Consider the following 8,597-nt stretch of genomic DNA (forward strand, 5'->3'; position numbering starts at 1 on the left):
ATGGTGCACGCGTGCACACACACACACACCACAATACACAATAAATAAGTAGATGAAATTTAAAACTAGATGTTCCTAAATTAATGTAGAACCATGTCACGAGGGATGCAGTGGAGGTGCACACCTTTAATCCCAGCATTTGGGGGCAGAGGCCGGCAGATCTCTGAGTTCAAGGCCAGCCTGGTCTACAGAGTGAATTCCAGGGCATCCAGGCCCAGGACAGAGAAACCCTGTCTTGAAAAACAAAAGAAAAAAGAAAAGAGCATGTCACGATGTGACCCTCATATGTTAGCAGCACGTATTGCTGTTACACTTTTTTCTTGTGTGTGCGTGGGCACAAACATGCACACATGCAGAGGGCGGATGTGAGCCTCAGGAATCCTCCTCAGCCACTCTTCACCTTTTTCAATTTTAATCTTTATTAATGTTTGATGCTCTCACTGAACCCAGAGCTCACCAGTTTAGCCAGCGTGAGCCCCAGGGATCCTCCCGTCTCTGCCTCCCCAGTGCTGGGATTCTAGGCACAACCCGCCATACCCTGCTTTTTATGTGGGTTCCAGGGCTCCTTGTGCTAGCAGTTTACTCCCAGAGCCGCTTCTCCAGCCCCTGTGCTTATGTCTCTATTAAAAGCCTGCAGTGGATGAGCCAAGCAGACCTCATCAAATCTCAAGGCCTCTGATTTACAGTCATCCTGATAGAGGCTGGGTTAAAGTTTATCCTCTCGGATCTTCAAGAAAGGCTCTGCTAAGCAAATTAATCTTGTCAACAAGATTGCTGGTGCCTGCCGAAAGCACTTTCCAAAGCACAGAATGTTTTCAACTGCATCAAATGGGGCTGGGATCAGGGCTACAAATTCTCCTTTGGGGCTTGTCCAGGGAGTGATCAATACTCACCTTGAAGAGAGTTCTGAACGGTACTACTTGTCTCCTTCCCATCTCTTGAGTTTTCCTAGGCTTGTACTTGCTGGCTTTGGAAGTAGTCAAATACCCGCCTCCCCCTCCCATTTGATTGGAAAATCACTTAAATTTTACATAGTCAGCCAAGCCTTCCCAGACGTCCGTCCAAATGGTAATGAAATGAATTGGACGGTCCTGTCCTGATGGAGAGCTTTCCAGGCCGCTGAACTCTGCTGGTAAAGAACTCAGCCTTTTAAGTTGGACAGTAACACAGATCCCGCCACTGAGCGGCTGGAGCGAACCCTGAGTCTAGACACATACATGCACGGAGAGTTGTCCTTCAAATGCTCTTAGGGTAAATTCCGAGAGGTGCCTCTGAGCTTAGCATCAAGTTGTCACTGAGGGGAGGAAGAAGCAACAGGAGCTTAGTCTCAGCCCCCTCCCTCGTACCACTTCAGAGAATGTCACCACCCTCATTTGCACAGGAAACTGGGGTTCAGAGGGAATCACTCGCCCCCACCCAGGTTCCGACCCCATTTAGATGCCTTATCATGGTATGACCAAGCAGCGCCTTGCTGCAGACCCCGCATGACAAGATTGCCCTGTGTTCTATGGCACCGTGCCCATGTGATTAAGGGGAACATTAGGAGTCAGTGAGCTAGCCCAGTAGGTAAAGGTGCTTTGCTGCCACACCTGCCAATCGGAGTTCAGTCTCCAGAGCTCACATGGGGTAAGAAGAGAAGCAAGTCTTCAAGTTTTCCTCTGACCTTCACACATGTATGTGGCTCTTATGCTGTAGGTGTGTGGGTGCATTCACGTGTGTGTGCGTGCATGTGCACATACACACACATGTTAAAGAGAGAACACTAGAGATGGGGACGAAGAGAGGGTTATATGGTGACATGCAGCCAGTTGAAAGATTTCCATCCTGCAGGGAGGCTCCTTAAGAACCTGAAGAAACAAGTCATAAATCTCAGGAAGACCCTGAAACTTACAAGACCCACAACACCCCTACATCTCCATAGATATGTACGAGTGAGAACTACAGGGCACAGTTGTCAGGGAGCTCCAGGGTTGCAGCCCACACAGTGTATCTTTGAGTTACTTACGACCCAGCAAATCACCCCTCGTCCCCTCTCAGGATGGCACCCTGATAAACTCAACAGCTCACTGAGTTGGACTTGTCAGATCCTCTCTCTGGAGGGAGGAGACATTTGTTCTCGTCTTCCCAGAGAAGAGTCACACAACAACCGGACAAGAGTGTGGGTGGAGTCTGGAGAAGGGAAAACTGAAGGACATGAGGCAAGGAGGCATCTGCCTGACTATAACACCTTCCCCCCCCCCAGAAGATGCTACCCACCTCAGAGATGTCCCCAGAAACTTCTGTGCAGTTCACCACTTAATAATGTGTTGCTTAATAACCACTTAGCAACTCACTGGGCTGCTCCCTGCCTCAGGAAAGCATCCACCAGTCTCTCTGTTATGTTTAGCTTTATTGCGTAAACTGCTGCTTAATTCACAACCGTCTCTGGATTCTTTCTTTCTTTGAGGACAAGAACTAAGAGGTACTCTCACAACCGAAGAGTCTTTTTAGTCTACTGATGAAGAGACTCGAGGCTCAAGACGGTTTAAGTCCAATGTTGTAGTGGAGTTAGGACAAGCCTTACCAGACTACAACCGTTGAAAAGGTTCTTTAGCAATAGCTGCAAGGGATGGAATATCTGGAGTGGCAGACTGGCATCTGTCTCCTTAGAGAGATGGTACTTTTGTTCTCAAAAAAAAAAAAAAAAAAACTAGTCCTTTCTGGATGTCCCAGTGCCCTTTATGTCTGGTTAGCTCCCCACAGAGATCTGAAAGGACCAGGCATCCAGAGGCCTGGACTGCCAGCCAGGCCCAGAGCCAAGAATCAGCACCAAGATCATCCCCTCCTCCAGGCTCTCTGTGGCACTGGTCATCCTGTGACATCAACACATGACCAAAGGAGACAGTTAAGGAAGCAGTATCACAGCGAGGCCCAGTGGCACAGGCCTGACACCCAAGCTACTTGGGAGGCTGAGGCAGAGGAATCATGAGTTCATGGCCTGTCTAGGTGATTTCATGAGCTCCTGTTTCAAACCCAAAGTTTAAAAACAGCTGGGGAGTCACTCAGGGGGAGGAGGCTTGCCTGACTCAGGAGAGCAACTAGGTTCAGGCCTCTGTGCTGGGGTAGGGAAAAGGAACAAGGAATCACACAAATAATTGCAAGAAAATGACACAAAATGCCCTTTGACAGTTCTGCAGAGAGTAACTACTCCGAAAAAAAGTCCCCCAGTGGATGTTGGCCCCATGACAAACACCCTCCCAGCCACCCCTGAGCCTTTAGACTATTATCTAGAACAGACACCGGTAGCTATTACGTCTTTAACCCAGGCATCAGGAACGCAAACTCATAGTCGTTCCATCAAACGAAGATGCCCATTGTGGCGGGCTAGGAGCCCGGGAGTTCTTGAGCACATCCCTTCATCTGTTCTGGTAGCTCAGCCGCCACAGTGTGCCCATCTGAACTCCGCTCTAGGCTGGCCCACTCTACTCTGCGCTGCTCCCCCATTAGCAACAGAAGCCACAGCTAATTGGTTTCTAGGCCACCAGTTCTTTACATTCATCACCCAGGCCCCTCAAGAGGCTCCAGCCTGCCACACCGTGGACTTGTCTGGGCCCAGATGGAGACTTTACCCCCCCACCCTTATTTGACAACCACTGTTAATTGGAAAATTACTTCTAAATTCATCTTTCGAAAACAACTAAAGTCCAGACTAATTGCTGAAGGGCAGTTTTGTCGACAGTGTCCTGACTAATTGCTGGCAAGGAGCCAGAGACAATTCCTAGGAAGGAAGTAGCCCTGCTAGAAGGTTCTAGAATGGATCAAAGGTATATGGGAGAATATTAGCAACAGAGGCCAGTGACCTCTACCTTCGTGTCTATCCACAGAGGCTTTGGAACACGCAGTATGATACAGACCACCAGCCAATGCCTGGGAGGCTGCGCTAGACACCAAGTGTGTTGCTGCGTGGTTGCAGGATACTCCTGGGGTCCTTTACAGTTGAATTCTTAGTCTGCTCCATCGATGGATGTCAGTCAGGCTGGGCAGGGTGGGGGCGAGAAGATGACTGGGCCATGTCCTCTTGAGTCTGCATCCCCAGGGAAGCTAAGAAGTCAGACCAAAGAGACACATAGCACAGATGTAGCAGAGGTCCTGACATGGGTGGTCAGGTGTCCCTGGCCACCCTCTGAGGGAAGGTTAGTTCCAGAACTGAGCAAGGAAAAGGGCTGGAAGCCTGCAGCAGAAGAGGGATAACCCAAGACCCATCAGCTGTAGGACAGGCAATGGGAAAGGGAGACTTGACATCTGACCTCCTCACAGGTCAGATTTGCAAATCCAACATGCAAAGAATGACTTTCTTCACATCAGCCTTGGCTGTGTCAAACAGTGAAGACCAGCTGACCCTGAACCCACCACACAACCGAGGCTGGCAGCAAAGTTTCCCTCAGAAAATTTTAAAAATGTGTGTGTGTGTGTCTCTGTGTATGTATCTTTGTGTGTGTGTCTGTCTGTGTGTGTGTCTGTGTGTATGTGTGTGTGAGACTGTGTGTGTGTCTCTATGTGTGTCTCTGTGTGTGTCTGTGTTTCTGTGTATGTGTCTGTATGTATGTGTGTGTGTGTGTGTGTGTGTGTGTCTGTGTGTGTGTACACACAAGTGCAAATGCTTGCAGAGTCCAGAAGAGAGCATCAGATCCCCTGGTACAGGACTTGTAGATTGTTAAAAGCCCTCCAGTATGGATGCTCAGATCTTCTGCAAGAGCAGCACGTACTCTTAGACATTGAACCATCTCTTCTGCCCAAAGAAGTTTCTAAAATGCCCCCGTGGCTTACATTCCTCCAGTGTCATCCTGAAAAACCCAAGGTCTTTCCTAAGGTCCATGTCCAGCTGCAGGAGCTAGGTCTTGTGTCTTCTTCAACTCCCTCAGGCTCTAACTATCGGAAGGTGGCAGGGGACCCTCAAGCTGCCCGGGCAGACATGGGAGGGAGGTTTTCAGGGTTCCTTAAAGTGGCTTTAGAGATAGCTAACGAAAAGAGAAGTGGTTATCCAAGGAGTAAAGATATCTCTCTCTTCCTAACTCCCACCACACACACACACACACACACACACACACACACGAACGTCTGTCCTTGCGTACTGGAGAATGGCTACAATCGGTTGTGATTATAATATTACAATTATTATAAGAGAATTATAATATAATGTTATATTCATAATAGAATAGAATATTTCTCGTGAGAGGCTAAAGAGATGATTCAGTCAAAAAAAATGCTTGCCATACAAGTGGGAGACCTTGAGTTCAAACCCACAACCACTTTTTTTGTTTGTTTTTTGTTTTTCAAGACAAGGTTTCTCTGTAGCTTTGGAGCCTGTCCTGGAACTAGCTCTTGTAGACCAGGCTGGCCTCGAACTCACAGAGATCCGCCTGTCTTTGCCTCCTGAGTGCTGAGAGTAAAGGCGTGCGCCACCACCGCCCGGCCCCACAACCACATTTAAAAAGCCAGGCATGGTGGTATCCTTGCAATCCCAGCACAGAGTAGGTAGACAAGCGGATTCCTAGGGTTCTGTGGTTTCCCCAGCCTAGACTACTTCCAAGCCAGCAGGAGTCTTATGTGGAGACTCAGGACATCCTGACCATGATCTGTCCTACACACACACACACACACACACACACACACACGTGCCCCTCAGAGGAACATAGTCCACCGTCTAGTCCATGGAACTGAAATTTCCAGAGGCTGTGTTGCTGTTCCTGTCCCCAAATTTGCTCTGCTGGGAGTGGGCAGTTAGTGGCACACACCCTGGGTCCTTCAAGTCAGAGCCGACCAAGGTGGGCTGAAATCACAAAGACCAGACCATTTCAGAAAGTGGACAGGAGAGGACTGGGTGTTGAGAGCACCACACACCGTCCTGCACTAGGACGCAGCTCTGAGATCACGCTGGGTTGTGTCCAGGTCATGGCATGTGCTACCCAGACTCCAGACCTTGACCATACTATGCCCATCCCATACCCCCAGGGGGTGAACCAAGGAAGCAGAACCCAGCATCCACCTGATAGGCTGCAGAGCCCTGCACAGTGTTAATCATTACGGTTTCCAGAACGCTCCCTTGGGAAAAGCAACAATTTAATGAATGACTGAAGTTCTTCCAAGTCCCACCACTCGACGGCCTCCAGCTCTTCTTGTTCTGAGACCTAAAAAGAAAAAACCGAGGGTCACTGGGCAACTATCCAGAACGGAGGTCACCCACCGGCTCACACCAGATCTGCTCCACACCTCTTTTGCTTGGTAGGCAAAAATAAAAAAGACATTGTTTGAAATTTTTGCCAGCTTTCAACTGGAGTGACTTGTGTACCCAGACAGCGCCTAAAGAACGCCTCTCCTGCTGCCATCTACTGAACCCGAGAACAAGGGTTGCTCTGAGGAAGACCCTGTCTCTCTCCAATCAAAGGCAGTGGCTTAGCTGGTCCCTCTAGGAAAGCTAACTGAAACCTTTATCTTAGATTTAGAAATACACCATTTATCCACGGGGCAGACTCCTTGTGGTGCCACATTTAACCAAGCAATGCACAGAGGACTAAGGCCCCCCCTTGTCTGCAACCAAAAGGGGATCAGACCAGCGGGAGCCCAGAGCTCCTCTACCTGTATGAGTGGGCTTCTCTACAGACACCTTGGGCTCCCGCCTTGAAATGACATCTCAGATGATGTCTGTGCCTCCTGCAGAAATGTGGCCCCAGTGACTGTGTGGAGTGGAAGGACTTTGGAGCAAGTCTTCTCAGGATTAAACTCAGCGCTGTCTCCAGCAGCACCGGCAGACGCCGGAGTTAGAGTACAGGTGCCCCAGGCCCTCAAGTCCTGATAAGATAGGTGCAGGCCTCCCTGGGAGTCTGTGGAGACACCCAGTGTTCTTCCTCAGATCCCAGTCCAGTCCTGGGAGGATCAGGTTCTTGTGTCCTTCACTGGGCTGAGGAGGGCAGTGGGGGTGAGCGGTGCAGGGCAGCATAAGGCGCGCTTTGGGGGACTGTTCTGAATTCTGAAGCGCGTGTGTACACGCACAAACCTCCAGCACTCCCCCAAGCCTGTGTGTTGGAAGTCAACCAGAGCAGAGAGAGAGGGAGAGAGAATGGTAAGTTCCTCTACTCCTCTTTGTCTTTTGAAACAGGGCCTCCTGTAGCCCAGACTGGCCTGGGACTCACTATGTACCAGAGGAAAACCTTGAACTTCAGATCCTCTTGTCTCCTCCTCCTGAGTGCTGGGATTGCAGGTGTGTGCTACCACATCTGGCTTGCACAGTGCTAGCAATGATAGCCAGGGATTTGTGCAAGCTAAGCAAATACTTTAGTAACTGAGCCACTTCCCCAAGTCCACCTCCTCTCTAACACATAGCGGTACAGCTGTACAGAATCTTGATTAGGGTCTCCTCCAGCCTGCCAGGAGCTTCTGGGGCATTTCCTGAATTGGGACAATCACACTGTCAGGAAAAGGGTAGAAGTGAGCTGTAGGGAGCCACTTTTCTCCTTGAGAGGCATGGTCAGGCTCAACCAATGCATAGCTAGTTCCATGGCCTCTCCACCTCCCCCAACCCCGTGGGCTTCCAGCTTCCTGGCTACCGTCTGCACGTTCTTTCTTTTCTTCCCAACTTCCTGGCAAGGGTCTTGAAGGAGCTCTAGTCAGCCCAAGCATGACAAACATGGCTCTGGCAGGCCTTGCCCTTCCCCCCATTTCCCTCTGCCTTGCTAAAAGCAGTTGGATTCATTCCTAAAGCCAGCCACCAAGGCCTATTTCCTTATTTAGCCACTTCTTCCTCCTGAGACTGACAACCAAGGTCCAGCAATCAAAAGCCCCCTAACAAGTCCAGTTAAAATTAAACACCCTCATCCTAACAAGGAGTTTGCTCCTTTGCCTTTATAAACTGCCGTTTGCCTATGGGCCACCTCTGTCTTCTCACTATCCAGGGACAGACTTCTGTCATTGTCCCCCAACCGACAAATACCTCTCTCCCCTCTCCCTTGTTCCTTTCCCCTTCTTCCTCTTCCTCTGTCTCCTGTCTTTGTCTTTTATCCCCTGCTCTCTGTCCCTCTGGGGAAACTAAATCTCTTTTGTGCCGAGAATTTGATCTTGGGGGTCTTGAGCCGATACTGGTTCCTTTAGGTCTCATAAGCAGAAGCAGACAAAAGACTATTTGCTGTCAGAGAGAATATTGTCCCACAACCCCTTTTCCACCTGAATGTGTCCTATGCAAGAGGTCAGTTCTCTTCCTCCTTCCCAGACTGGACCTTGGGATTCTCCTCTACAACTGACTTTGGAACTCATGCCTGTAAAAAGCCAAGGGTGCTTTCAAGAGTTAGATGATGGCTCAGTGGTTAAGAATACTGGCTGCTCTTCCAAAGGATCTGGGTTCGATTCCCAGGGCCCACATGACTGCTTATAACTATTTCCATGGGCTCCCCTGGCTTCTTCTGGCCTCCCTGGGCAGGCACACACATGTACACAGACACATGTGCAGGCATCCATGAGATCCCCTGGCCTCTTCTGGCCTCCCTGGGCAGGCACACACACGGTACACAGACACATGTGCAGGAAAAACACTCAATCACATTTTTAAAAAGTTAATTTTTTTTTAA

Source organism: Microtus oregoni, unplaced genomic scaffold (genome assembly GCF_018167655.1).
Source record: "Microtus oregoni isolate MIOR12 unplaced genomic scaffold, Mior012 000071F_ref0000514, whole genome shotgun sequence".
Classification (NCBI taxonomy): domain Eukaryota; kingdom Metazoa; phylum Chordata; class Mammalia; order Rodentia; family Cricetidae; genus Microtus; species Microtus oregoni.